At 47.1% G+C, this 15,077-nt stretch overlaps 1 long non-coding RNA gene across 2 annotated transcripts in view; it reads right to left on the bottom strand.

Moving 5' to 3' along the window:
- The window catches only part of LOC144826064 (uncharacterized), a 478,318-nt gene that overhangs the window by 75,589 nt on the left and 387,652 nt on the right, over positions 1–15,077 (bottom strand). For both annotated transcript variants that reach the window (XR_013609680.1, XR_013609679.1), the window contains exon 4: positions 1,362–1,427. This is a non-coding gene — a long non-coding RNA (uncharacterized LOC144826064). The remainder of the gene's footprint in view (positions 1–1,361; positions 1,428–15,077) is intronic.

Genomic DNA, 15,077 nt, shown 5'->3' with positions numbered 1-15,077 from the left:
GAAAACGTAGTATTCAGAATTGTAAAAGCTTGACATAGGAGTGACTGATGAGTTTATATATGTCAGTGACAAAAGAAAAACAAGTACGATTGTTTTATATTACAGATATACAGACCTGAAAGACTATGCGTGTAAATCCATGAAATAGTTTTTGAAGGTATGGAGGAAAGCAGGGAAAGGGTGTTTAGAAGTAACACTGTCCAGCATAAAAAGTGCATAGGTATGTTTAAGTAACATATGATCATATGCAAGATATCTAATTAGATATTTGCACATTCCTGCAGTCTAGTCTTGTGTCCAAATTATCTTAAAAAGTAATGTTGAGACACACTTTTTTTCACCTGTTACGATTTTCACAATCCTTTTAGAGTTGGACCAGAGTTCCTCTAACATTCCTACTTAATTTTCTTTTTGAAATTGAGCAATTATTTTGTTTACCTGTTGAAATATACATTTAAATTTTCCTCTTTGAAGGTCAAGAAGCAACACCGCGTCTGTACACAATATTGTTCAATGTAGTCTAAAAAGTAGTGGTAATTCCACGGTCACCAAGGTAGATATCTGACAATAGAATGAATTATATTTTTTCACCAGTATTTCATAGTCCTAATGCAGCCTTTACAGCCCGCCGGAGAGGGCTATACCGGCTATTAAAGGCCCTCTCCAGCGTTAAAGGCCCCGAGCCTTTAACAAGGGAGAGGGACTTTAATAGCCGGTATAGCCCAGTTACGAAGGGCTATAAGGCTATTCGAACATTCTGCCACTAGAGGGTAGAATGCTCTAATAAAAAAGAACAAAGCCTTATGGGAGAGTGAGGGGATTGGAATCCCCTCAGGGTCCTTGAAGCCTTTGTTCACAGCCAGAGCTGTGAACAAAGAAACATTGGAATGTTGGAGCTCCAGGCTTATACCAGCCATTATAAGCCGGGAGCACTCCATTGTTTTCAATGGAGCTCCCAGCATTCCAATGTTCTAATAGCCGGTATAGCCCTCAACGGCAGGCTATAAGGCAAGGCTATAATAAAGAGATAAGGAACATTTTTTGTAGGGACAAGTTATCTTCTATTTAATAAAAACTCTTGATAGGTCTGAATTTTGTTACTCCGTGAATCATGACCGATTGTCTTTGGTAAAGGTTTGGAAGTGTATAGAAAATATTATAGAAATATGATTATTAGTATGGAGAGTTTACATTTTACGATACAGATGTCTACATTAGATACATTACAAAATTATTTAAAAAGATTACCCTTTACATTATTTGATATAAAAATGTAGATAGTTTAAACTATTACAACCAGTTATATTTTCCAAGAATAACTTTGAAAACGGACTAATAAATGTTGAAAAACTTGCACTTACCAGCAGTATCCAATGAGAGGCAGTATTTGTCAGACTAAGAAGAATGTCCATTTTCTCAAAAGGTACCTGTAGAGTTAAAATGCAATCATTAATAGCTTTACATTACAACCCAATTACATTCGATCAGACTTACAAGTATTCGAAAAAGTAAATATTAATGAATATAGTTTCAAAATAAACAATCTTTCCTTGAAAAAGACATCTTACATTTGTCATAGTCTTCTAAACGTTACTAGATTCTACTCTTAAACATTAATTCAAATAGAGGTCTGAGAGGGCCATATGATGCAGCAATAACTATTACAACCATGTACGCACCATTTAAAAAAATACAGGCTTGGGAGTGTCACATGACGCAGTAATAAATATAAAAACTAATGGGAGAATTAGGAGGGGGCAAATACGATGAACTAGAAAGCATATATTCCACAAAAATAAAGCAAAACCGAGCTGGGAGGGCCACGTGACGGATTACAAAAAATAATACTATTATGAACGCACAATTTATATGAATACAGGCTAAAGCACGTGACCGTTCAAAAATACGAAAGCAAAATTTATGCACGAAGAATTTTTAAAAATAGAGGTCTGAAGGACCTCGTTGTCGTAAATTGACAACGATTAGGTTAGCATTCACTGAAGCTAATGCACCTTTCAATGTTAGGTTGCCCGTTTTCAGAGGTCATTTTGCATTACTATCCACCATTTTGTATGCCTTCCATTGCCTCGTGCTTGCCACGCGCTTTCTCCTACCTCTGATTACTTGTTCACGTATTCTGCTTAGCAACATTTTTTTTTTGCTTTCTATCAAATATGCGCATGCTCTATCGAGCCACATCTGTTTCTGATAAACCATTGTTGAGATGTGTTTACTCCAAACTGATTAAATCGCCAGCTCCTTCCACTTTTTAAATGTGCTTCGAAAATACCCTTATATGTACATGAATTTGTCTTATGTTTGTGCCGCCTATTTTCCGAAACCCTTGTGTGGGTATAAAAAAGGACCATGTGCCTTCCTACCTGGGGGTGACTCTGGACTTTAAACTCAGCTGGAGAAACCACATAGAGAAGACCTGCCAGAAAGCAGCAGCCAAACTGGCTGCATTATACCCACTCCTGAAGACCAAGTCGATACCCATGCAGAGCAAGGTGCGAGTAATCACCGCAATAATTCAACCAACTATGACATACGCTTCACCAGTTTGGAGTGGTGCCACCCGCAGCTTCGGAAAGATCTACAGAGACTACAGAGCAAGGCACTATGGATTGCAGCTGGTGCTCCTATTATCTCACGAACAGCAGACCTCCAGAGAGACCTAGGCATTGAGATGTTGGACGACCGTTTCCTCAAACTCAACTGGGCATTCTACAAAGGTTTGTATCAAAAAGAAAACCCACTGATCAGGAAACTCGCAGACATCTCTACAAACCCATTTGACCGCTACCCATCGAAGCGCTAACCTTGTGAAACTGAAACAGCAACACAGCATCCAATAACTCATCAGTGCCTGAAGGCAAATGCCCGGCAGGTACGCAAAACTGAATACTATCAGAAGGTACTAGATAGACAAAGACGAGACTCTTTAAGGAAACATGCTGACAACTCTGCAAACTCAATTGACCGCTACCCGCAGCCTATCACTGAGCTGACCCTGTGATACAACCTCAACTGTAACAAAGTGTCACACATCAATAAGACAGCCTAAACAGCGACTAAATAATTCAAAATGAATGGAGTAATGAGGCTACTGTCTCGGTATCCAAAAACTCACCACTGTCAGAAGGAATCTGACAGACGAACACAAGACGGTAGACGTTTAGTGTGCTACTTCATGCATTTCCAAAGGGTATTGTCTGAATGCAGTTCCAACCCATGGGGTCTTAATAAACTTTGTCTTTTCTATTCCAGTTTCCGTGCCAACTTCTATTTTAAGATTCACAGGTTTTAGCGGCATGACTAGGCCTTGCTGAAAGTGGATACAACATCGTGACACAGAAAGTAACATTTATACTATGTGCATACAATTTAAAACCATTCAGGGGTAGGAAAGCCATATGATGGAGAAAAAAATAGCATCGTGCATATACAATTTACAGCGGAGGCTGATGTTTAGGCAGCTTCTCTTACCTTTGCTTTGGTCGTGTTTTGTCATGTCTTGAAAGGCTGCGGTTTTGCTGAGTCTGGGGTGTTTTGGGTGCGGGCGCGCCGCCGCCTCCACACCTATGGTATTGTGGCTGGGCGGCAGCAGCAGTGACACCACGTCGATTGTCAGGAGTCCTCCTCCGCTCGAGCAATCAGTTCGTAGTAAAATCGATGACGATACTCTGTCACCGCAGCACAGGCAGGCTAAAGAGAGCGTGCTCACGTCAGTGCCCGCATTATATGGGAAACGCGGGGGCTGAACAAACCAAGCCCAGGGCCATCATTGGTAGTGCTTTTGCGGTCTATAAGAATGATGGCCTTAGGGGACATCCCATTGGCTAATACATTGTTTTCCAGGCTTAGTGATAATAAGAATGCTAGGTTTTGGCATGTGGGGAGTGTGGGCGGGCGTGCACCGTGCATGTGCAAGTGTGAGTGTGTGCACGAACAACAGAGAGAGATGGGGGCGGTGTTATAATGTGCACAGAGGCAGGCCCAGAATCGGATCTGCAATGAGTGACCACTTCTAATCATTCTCCTTAGCGCGCCCTGAGCTCTGATTTGTCACTGAGAGGGTGATCGCACCATACTTTGTACTGCTAATCATACTCAGCGCGTACCCTCCCATACGGTACGAATATGCTTTGACGGGACGCGTCGCATTAAAGCTTCTGTGTGACGTAATGTACGTGTTCTGTACGCGAAAGGCGGCAATGTTTCCACTTGGTTAAAAACATTTATTTATGTATTTAATGTAGATACTAAGGGCAGACATTTGGGATGACTATTGCCATCGCCATCCCGGATGGCTACAAGATCATCCGGAGGGACCGCGTCAACCAGACCGGAAGAGGCATCGCCATCGCCCACAGAAACACTATCCGCATCACGACCAACACCGACGACACCCTCGCCACCGCAGAGCACCTGCACTTCCAGATTCCCACCGACCCCAAGACCACCCTCAGAGGAACCCTCATCTACAGACCCCCGGGACCACGCTCACACTTCAGCGAGGCCATCGCAGACTTCATCAGCCCACTCGCCCTCGCCTCCCCCGACTACAACCTCCTAGGAGACCTCAACTTCCACCTGGAGAATGACCAGGACAACAACACCACCACCCTACTAGACAACCTCGGATTCAAGCAACTGGTCAACACCCCCACCCATTACGCCGGCCACACGCTCGACCCAGTCTTCTCCTCCAGCAACCACATCTCCTTCAGCCACACCACGAGCTCCACTGGACCGACCACAGCTGGGTACACTTCAACTTCAGAAAAACAACGACCCACCACCGCCCTCAACAAACCCCCCCAAAGATACTGGAGCAAGATCACCACCGACCGACTCACCACCTCCTTGAGCCTAAACCCTCCCACCAACACCACGGACCCCAACGAAGGAGCCCGCAACCTCACACAGTGGATCACCGACTGCGCCGACACCCTTGTTCCACTAAAAAACCCTCCCAGCAACCTCAACAGCAAGAAAGCCGCGTGGTTCACCAACGATCTCAAAGACTCCAAGAAATCCTGCCGTGACCTCGAGAAAGCCTGGCGTCACAACCAGTCAACGGATAACATGACGGCCCTCAAGAACGCCACCCGCAAACACCACCAGCTGATTGGCACCACCAAAAGGTCATCCTTCAGAAAACGACTGGACAACAACACCCACAACAGCAAGGAACTATTCAACGTTGTGAAAGAGCTCTCCAACCCCAACGCCAGCAACAACGACATCACGCCTTCTCAAGACCTCTGCAACTCTGGCCACCTTTTTTCACCGTAAGATCGTCGACATACACAACAGCTTCGGCGCTCAGAACTCGTACCCCACCACCGAACCTACACCCCCCCCCTCCACCACCCTGTGCGCCTGGACTGGTCAGCACGGAAGATACCACCAACACGATGAACACCATCCACTCGGGCTCCCCAGCCGATCCCTGCCCACACCACATCTTCAACAAATCAGACTCCATCATCGCACCCAAACTTCGGGACATCATCAACAACTTCTTCATATCCGCCACCTTCCCAGAGAGCTGGAAGCACGCAGAGATCAGCGCCCTACTGAAGAAACCTACTGCAGACCCCTCAGACCTCAAGAACTTCCGACCCATCTCGCTCCTCCCCTTTCCTGCAAAAGTCATGGAGAAAACCGTCAAACAGCTGACAGCCTTCCTGGAGACGAACGGCTTGACCCATCGCAGTCCAGATTCCGAGCGAAACACAGCACCGAGACCGCCCTCATCGCGGCCACCGACGACATCCGGACCCTGCTAGACAACGGAGAAACCGCCGCCGCCCTCCTGCTCGACCTTTCGGCTACGTTCGACGCGGTCTGCCACCGCACCCTGACAACCCGCCTCCGCCACGCCGGGATCCAAGGAAAGGCCCTGGAATGGATCACCTCCTTCCTCTCAGATAGAACTCAAAGAGTCCGTCCCCCGCCCTTCATCGCAGAAGCCACCAAGATCACCTGCGGCGTACCTCATGGCTCCTCGCTCAGCCCCTCCCTCTTCAACGTCTACATGAGCCCCCTCACAGCCATCGCACGCAAGCACAACCTCAACATCATCTCCTACGCCGACGATACCCAACTGACCCTCTCCCTCACCAACTACCCCACCTCCGCAGAGCCAGCTTCCAGGAATGAAAGACATCGCAGACTCGATGAAGCTCAGCCGCCTGAAACTTAACTCAGACAAGACGGAAGTCCTCATCCTCGGCCCATCCATCTCCGCCTGGGACGACTCCTGGTGGCCCCCTGCTCTGGGCCCACCACCCAAGCCCACGGACCACGCACGCAACCTGGGCTTCATCCTTGACTCCTCAGTCACGATGGCCAGGCAAGTTAACGCCGTTACCTCCTCCTGCTTCAATACACTCCGCATGCTCCGTAAGATCTTCCGCTGGATCCTCACTGGAACCAGGAAAACGGTCACCCAGGCCCTCGTCACCAGCCGTCTGGCCTACGGGAATGGCCTCTACGCTGGGACCACCGCCAAACTACAGCAAAAGACTCCAGCGCATCTAGAACGCCTCAGCATGACTCGTCTTGGACATCCCCTGACACAGCCACATCTCCGCCCACCTGAGGGACCTGCACTGGCTCCCCGTCAGCAAGAGGATCACGTTCAGACTCTTCACCCACGCACACAAGGCTCTCCACGACTTGGGCCCCGAATACATCAACCGCCTCACGTTCTACACGCCAACCCGCCAGCTCCGCTCCGCCAGCCTCGCCCTCGCCACCGTCCCTCTGATCCGCAGAACCACCGCCAGAGGAAGATCCTTCACCTACCTGGCGGCCAAGACCTGGAACACCCTCCCCACCAACCTACGACTCACCCAGGACCATCTCTCCTTCAGGAAGCAACTCAAGACCTGGCTTTTCGAGCAGTAGGAACCCCCCCCCCCCCCACCCCAGCGCCTTAAGACCCTAGCGGGTGAGTAGCGCACTTTACAAATACTCTTGATTGATTATTAATTTTTTATATACTTTTAACAATCATATATTACTTTTAAAAGCAATTACACAAATCGCGGTAGAACATCATGCGTACTCATATTTAAAGAGCTGCGCATGCGCATCATAAGCGTACGCAAAGCCATTTGACTTTAAAAGTAGAGATTTGATTGGTTCGTAACTTTTCCTATTGCGACTGTTGAAAGTTCCGTCCCATTATAATTATTCAACTTTGACTTTCTAAGAAGAAGTATTTCTTCTGAGAATCTTCTCAAATAGAAGGGAGATCACCATAATAAGAGCAATGGACTCATCTTCCAGCAGTTCTTCAGCGGGAGATTTCATTCCTGAAGAACCTCCAAAGAAGAGGAAAGAAGCTCTAATTTGGAAGTTTTTTGCTTTTCCAGAAGGGCAAAAAAAGGTTAATGCTCCAAAAGTAACCTGTAAAATTTGCCAAACAACTCTTTCAAGGGGTGATCCATGTAAAAAACTCCCCTTTGGCACATCAAATATGGTGCGACACGTGAAGAACTTGCTCCGCAACAACTTTGCTCGAGCTGCAAGGCGCAAGTTGCACGAGAACCCACCTGCTGCTGCACCAAGCGCATCAACTGCTGCAGCAGCATTTTCAGCAAGCAGTCCACACCCACAAACTGATTCTGACTTTGCTAAAGCTAAAATTGTATGCATTTATTGCGATAAACTTGTGCTATGTGGAACAGTATGGACCTGATAAAACGCAGGATGCAGGATCATTGGTGTCCGACATTAGTTGTTTTTTTTTTTCATTCTTTTGTTCCGCTTGGAATTTGTTGAGAATACACAAAAAAATACAAAACCAAAAAAAAAAAAAAAAAGTTATTTTTAGAACTACCTTCACTGTTCAAAGAAAGAACTATATTTCTATGTTAGTGTGTAAAAGTGTCAGAATGAATGTGTAGTTCATAAATGAATGAATGAATATATTACTAGTGTATGGAGAATGTGAAAGTGCAGAACCATAAGGAAGTTCAAGTTCAAGTTCCAAAATTTGTATAGCGCACTACTCACCCAGAGGGTCTCAAGGCGCTTGAGGGAGGGAGGTGCTTTACTTATCGAAATTCCAAGTTTTTAGTTGCTTTCTGAAGGAGAGGTGGTTGTGTGTGAGGCGGAGGTGGGTGGGGAGAGAGTTCCAGGTTTTGGCCGCTAAGTAGGAGAAGGATCTTCCGCCCATGGTGGATCTGTGGATAAGCGGAATTGCGGCGAGGGCTTGATTGGACGATCGTAGTTGGCGGGAAGGGGTGTAGAAGGATAGTCGCGTGTTGAGGCATTCAGGACCTAGGTCGTAGAGGGCTTTGTGTGCGGGGGTGAGGAGACGGAATATTATTCTCTTGTTGACAGGGAGCCAATGGAGATCTTTCAGGTGGCCGGAGATGCGAGCTTGCCGAGGGATGTCCAATATGAGTCTAGCTGAGGCGTTTTGGATGCGTTGTAGTTTTTTCTGTAGTTTGGCTGTGGTTCCGGCGTAAAGGGTGTTCCTGTAATCCAGTCGGCTTGTGACCAGTGCGTGGGTGACCGTCTTTCTTGTTTCGGTGGGGATCCAACGGAAGATTTTTTTGAGCATGCGTAGGATGTTGAAGCATGATGAGACGGCGTTGACTTGTCTGGTCATCGAGAGGGAGGAGTCCAGGATGAAGCCCAGGTTACGTGCGTGGTCCGTAGGTATGGGTGCGGTTCCCAGGGCCGGTGGCCACCATGAGTTGTCCCAGGCAGAGGGGGATGATCCTAAGAGGAGGACTTCCGTTTTGTCCGAGTTTAGTTTTAAACGGCTATTCTTCATCCAATTGGCTACTTCTTTCATTCCTTCGTGTAAGTTGGTTTTGGCGGTGTTTGGGTCTTTGGTGAGGGAGAGGATCAGCTGGGTGTCGTCTGCGTAGGAGATGATGTGGTTGTGTTGGCGTGCGATGGATGCGAGAGGACTCATGTATACGTTGATGAGGGTGGGGCTGAGTGATGATCCTTGTGGTACGCCGCAGATGACTTCGGTAGCCTCTGATTTGAAAGGAGGGAGGTGAACTCTCTGGGTTCTTCCGGTAAGGAACGAGATGAACCATTCCAATGGTTTTCCTTCTATTCCGACGTTGCTGAGGCCTTGTATGAGGGTGCTATGACAGACTGTGTCGAAGGCTGCGGAGAGGTCAAGTAAGATGAGGGCAACTGTTTCTCCGTTGTCCAGTAGTGTTCGGATGTCGTCTGTTGCTGCGATGAGGGCGGTTTCGGTGCTGTGTTTGGCTCGGAAGCCTGATTATGAAGGGTCGAGGGATTTGTTTGATTCGAGGAAGGCGGTGAGTTAACTGTTGACGGCTTTCTCAATGACTTTGGCGGGGAATGAGAGGAGCGAAATGGGGCGGTAGTTCTTAAGTTCGGTGGGGTCTGCTGTGGGTTTCCTCAGAAGGGCGCTGAGTTCGGCATGTTTCCAGTTTTCTGGGAAGGTAGCGGAGTTGAAGGAACAGTTGATGACATCGCGGAGATGGGGTGCGATGATGGAGCCTGCTTTGTTGAAAATGTGGTGGGGACATGGGTCGGTTGGCGATCCCGAGTGGATGGAGTTCATCAGGCGGATGGTGTCTTCGGTGGTGATTGGGTTCCAGGCGCAAAGGTTGTTAGAGTGCGGTTTTGGTTCGGAGGTGGGTGGAGTGGACTGGTCTTCGGACTTGTTTTCAAAGCTGTTATGTATTTCGGCGATTTTGTTATGGAAGAAAGAGGATAGAGAGAGTCGCAGAGGTCTTGGGAGGGAGTAATGTCGTTGGTGTCGGCGGTGGGGTTAGTAAATTCTTTGACGATGTTGAATAGTTCCTTGCTGTTTTGGGCATTGTCAAGTCGATCCTTGAATGCCGATTTCTTGGTGGATCGGATCAGTTGGTGGTGTTTGCGGGTGGCGTTCTTGAAGGTGGTTAGGTTATCAGTGGTTGGGTTTTTTCTCCAGGTTCTCGAGAGTAGGACAGAACTTCTTGGATTTCTTAAGGTCATCGTTGAACCAGGGGGCTTTTTTGCTACCTTGCTTGATTAGATGGTTTTTTAAGAGTGCTAGTTTGTCGGCGCTGTGGGTGATCCATTGTGTGAGGTTAGTGGCAGCTTGGTTTGGGTCCGATGATTTGGCAGGGGGGTTTTGGTGAAGCGATGTGAAGAGCTGGTCGGTGGTGATTTTGTTCCAATTTCTTCGAGGAATAGGTTGTGGGGGGTTGAGGGTCGTGGACTTTTTGTAGTTGAAGTGAACGCAGCTGTGTTCCGTCCAATGGAGAGCTGTGGTGTGATCGAAGGGGATGTGCTTGCTGGAGGTGAAGATAGGGTCGAGCGTGTGTCCGGCGTAGTGGGTGGGGGTGTCTACAATTTGTTTGAGTCCGAGATTGGCCAGATTGTCCAGAAGGGTGGTGGTGTTGCAGTCGTTATTCTTTTCCAGGTGGAAGTTGAGGTCTCCCACTAGGATGTAGTTCTCTGAGGGGAGGGCATGTGGGCTGATGAAGTCTGCGATGTCTTTGCTGAATTGTGTGCGGGGTCCTGGTGGTCTGTAGATGAGGGTGCCTCTGAGTGTGGTTTTGGGGTCGGTGTGAATCTGGAAATGAAGGTGTTTGGCGGTAGAGAGGTTATCATCAGAACTGGTCGTGATGCGGATGGTGTTCTTATGGATGATGGCGATACCTCCGCCTGTTTGGTGGGTGCGATCTTTTCGGATGATCTTGTAGGCGTCCGGGATGGCTATGGCGATGTCGGGCGCTGATGAGGCGTTCATCCATGTTTCTGTGAGGAAGGCGACGTCCAGCGATGTAGTGTCGAGTAGGTTCCAGAGTTCAATGGAGTGTCTGTGGACCGAGCGGGTGTTGAGCAGGATGCACTTCAGGTGGTTAGTGTTGGAGCTCTGTTTGGAGTTTGTGGGTTTGGTGTGGGTCCTGTTGCAGTCGAGCTTGCAGGAGTGGCAGGTGAAGGGTCCATGGGTGTGTCCTGGGGCAGCTTGGTAGCATTGTGGAGTGCGGCCGGGGTTAAGGGCTGAGAGGGTTGCCGCGTCATGTTATGCGGGTGGAATGGTTTTTGCGGGGGGTAGGGGGTCTGGCCCTGGGCGCGGTACAGGCGCGGACGGGCGTAGACGGGCTTACCTTTGGCGCACCTTCGGTGCGCATGGGGCGCGACCGCTGCGCTTGAACGCTGCGCGCAAAGGCTTCTGTCATATGTGGATAGTGGAGGGGGGAGGGGCGAGGGAGGAGCAGCTAGGAGGCGGGAGCGGGTTGGAGAGCCGGGCAGGGAGGCCCAACAACAACAACAAAATGGCAGCAAGCCAAAAACGAAACAGGATTGGGGCACAAACTGAATAAATGCAATGAAAGTGGCAGAGGCACCGGTACAATCAGGCGCAAGAGTTACACAGGCAGCACACCACAGCTGAAACGATTGCGAAAGCGCACCTTGGCAGTACAGCGCTACGATACAATCAAAGTGAGCAAACAGGCAACAATAGTTGAGAGAGCAAAACTTGCAGTAAAGCGCTACGATATCAAGCGGCAGGCAGAGCAGGGAGCAGCGTCAGGAGCGACCGCTTCTGATGAGATCAGGACGGTCATCAGGAAGTGCTACAGCATAAATCTATAAGGTGTTTACCTATAGTATACTGTATTATGTCCGAAGCACTTGAATGTAACATAAATATGTTACAAGTCTATGCTTCAATTTGCGCTGCTGGTGAAACTGCCTGGGTGAATTTGTATGTGTTAGGGGCGGATTTACAATCCCCTTGTGCCTCTTTTACACAGCCGTTGTGTCACTTTTGTGACACAGTGGTGGTGCAAAAGATGTGCCATGGTTTGTGCTATTAACAATGTGACGCATCTGGAGGGTGCATTACATTGTAAAGCCCTGCGCCAGAAGAGGCTTTCCTGTGCAGAAGGGGGTGCAGCAACGCCTCCTAAAAGTGACTGAATGAAATGTATAACATTTCATTCAGTCACTTTTGAGCTTATGCTGCGTCAAAATCTTGCACATGGTTGAAGCAGGTGTAAGGATTGATACAACATTGTGAGCATAGGGCCCCAAGAGCATTGCTGGAGCTGTGTTATACTTGCAACCGAAGTCAAGCAATAATTAATCCAAAAATTACTTTGCAATTTAGTTTTGTTATTATTTTATAATAAGAATATTAAATATAATCTAAAAAATAAAATAAATCTAAATATTTATATTTGAAATATAAGAAATTAGTATAACAAGAAAGACATAATAATCAATATATTTATAAATTATCTTTTCCAAAATCTTTGAAATTCACTGAAAAAACCATAGGTTTCACACACGTTATAGTTAGGAATTAGCATTTAAAAAAACATGCAAATTCATTGAAAAAAAAACGTAGATTTCACACGTTATAGTTAGCTGAACATTTCTCTCAAACAAAACCTTTGAAATTCCTCCGTTATGGTTAGTTCAGCTAACTATAACTTGCGACCGCAATGCACTGCTGATGACGTCACATATTACATCACTCATGACATGGTCAGTGACATCACTCATGACATCTCAAATGACATCCCTGATGACATCACTGATGACATCATCCAGTGAATGTGTGTCTTTCTGAAAAATAAATATTTTTTATATATGTATATCTAAAGGTCGATGGAAGAATAAATGGGTAAATAAGTGTCTAAATGGATTTTTTTTTGTAAAATTGATTGTATAACCGACTTATTAAGTATATCTTAAGTATATCTTAGTGAATAGGTCTATTAGTGAGTAATCTTTAAATATTTAAATGTGTATCTGTATGAAAGTTACCAATACTGGGGAACTAAAGTTACAGGTAAGTAACTTGTTTTCTTGCCCCAGTATTGGAACTTTCATAGGTTCCCATGCTTTTGTATTAGAGTAGCAAGCAGTTAGCAATAAAAAAAAAAACACATTTTGTATCATAACATACATTGCAATAGCCAACATGACAAAGATATAAAATGTGCAAAATAACGGAAGGTGGGATAGAAAGGAAAGCTCAACAATTAGTGGAAGAGGTTCCTCAGGACTGCTTGGCCCACTGCCGTATCTTCTTGTTGTAAGGATTCCAAGCAGTAATGATTAGTAAAGGTGTGGACGCTGCTCCAGGTAGCAGCTCTGCAAATGTCCTTAATCTGCACACCCGCGAAGAGGGCTGTTGAAGAAGCCACTGATCTTGTGGAATGTGCTCGAACCCTGCCAGTCAGTGGTTTACCTGCTGCCGTATGGCAATGTAGAATGGCACTGGTAATCCATCTTGCAATCCCCTGCTTTGACAGAGGGACCCTTGCTCGGGCCACCAAAAGCAACAAACAATTGGGAGGATTTCCAAAATCCTTTGGTGCGATCCAAATAGAATTTTAAACATCGTTGTACATCCAGAGAATGTAGCAACCTCTCCACTGGTGCAGCTGGGTGAGGAAAGAAAGCCTTAAGAATAACCGGCTTGTTCAAGTGGAAGTCCGAGGGTACTTTGAGTATGAACTTTGGCTTAGTTCTCAAGATAACTGTGTTCCTTTTGAATTGTAGAAAAGGCTCTTGGATTGTGAGAGCCTGCAGTTCCCCAATACGTCTTGCCGATGTGTGGGCAAGAAGGAGAGCCAATTTCCATGAAAGGAACTTCATGTTTGATCGATGAATAGGTTCAAATGGGCTTTTCATGAGTTGAGTGAGGACTAGATGCAGGTGCCAAGTAGGAGGCGGAGGCCTCACTGGTGGATAGACCAGGAACAAGCCTTTTAGAAATTGCTTAACAATCCTGGAAGACCACAACGAAGGTCCAGACTAAGACCGTCTGTACCTTGAAATTGCAGCCAAATGAACTTTTTATAGATGAATGGGCCAGCAACGACTTAGCCAAGGACAAGAGATAAGGCAGAAGCTGATGAGGTTTTGAAGAAAAGGGGTTAATTTTCTCTCTCGTGCACCAAATGCAAAATCTCTTCCATTTGAGGCGGTAAGTCTTGTTCGTGGAAGGAGCTCTCGCCTGGGAGAGGACTGCTTTAATTTCGTTCGAGATGGGGAGATTCATAAATTTGCGCTGCTCAGAAGCCATGCTGTCAGGTGTAATGACTGGATCTGGATGCCAAATCTGTCCTTCGGGCATTGTGAGAAGGTCTGGAATAGTCCTCAAGGGGAGAGGAGGAGGGAGCGACAACAGATGGAGCTTCGTGTACCAGAACTGTCTCGGCCAAGCAGGGGCTATCAAAATCATCCTGCATGGCTCCACTTTGATCTTCCTGATAAGGCTCGGGATCAGTGGGATGGGGAAAGGCATAGACCAATGTCCTTGACCAGGCTATCGAAAGCGCATTCCCCAATGATCCTCGGTGGTGAAGCCTGCTTGCATAAGACCGTCATTTCTTGTTGGTCGGCGTGGCAAAGAGATCTATTGCAGGTCTGCTTCACTGGCGGAAGACCTCTTCTAGAACTCGCTGGTTTAGCTCCCACTCGTGACTGACTGAGGATAACCTGCTCAGTCTGTCGGCATTCTCGTTTAGAATTCCTGGCAAGTGTTCTGCCTGCAGCGACATCCCGTGAAGGATCGCCCATTCCCAGATCTCTTGAGCTACCTGCGACAACGGGAGAGACCTGGTTCCTCCTTCCTTGTTCACGTAATGCATGGCCGTGGTGTTGTCCATCCTGATGAGAACTTGCAAACCTCCTAGGCGAGGGAGAAAGGCTTGTAGAGCCAGTTTTATTGCTCTTAGCTTAGAGATTGATGTGGAGCCGACGATTGTGAGGAGACCAATGGCCACGGACATGCTGGTCTTGCATCACTGATCCCCAACCATCGAACAATGAATCAGTTGTCACTACTTGAGGAGACGGATCGCTTACGAAGGATAGACCTTGGGACAAGTTTCTCTTGTCTGTCCACCACAGGGCCGCTCTTTTCATTGTCGGAGTGACGGTCACCTTGTCGTCGAATGATCCGTGAATCTGTTTCCATTGGATGTCCAGTTGCTCCTGAAGAGGGCGCATTCGCAGTCTGCAGTGAGGAATCAGAGGTATGCATGACGAAATTACCCCCAGCAGAGATTTGTAGCGGCGTACTGAAAGACACCTTTTTCGTAAGTCCA

Source organism: Lissotriton helveticus, chromosome 3_2 (assembly GCF_964261635.1).
Source record: "Lissotriton helveticus chromosome 3_2, aLisHel1.1, whole genome shotgun sequence".
Lineage (NCBI taxonomy): Eukaryota > Metazoa > Chordata > Amphibia > Caudata > Salamandridae > Lissotriton > Lissotriton helveticus.
This window is presented reverse-complemented; position numbering and strand designations above follow the sequence as displayed.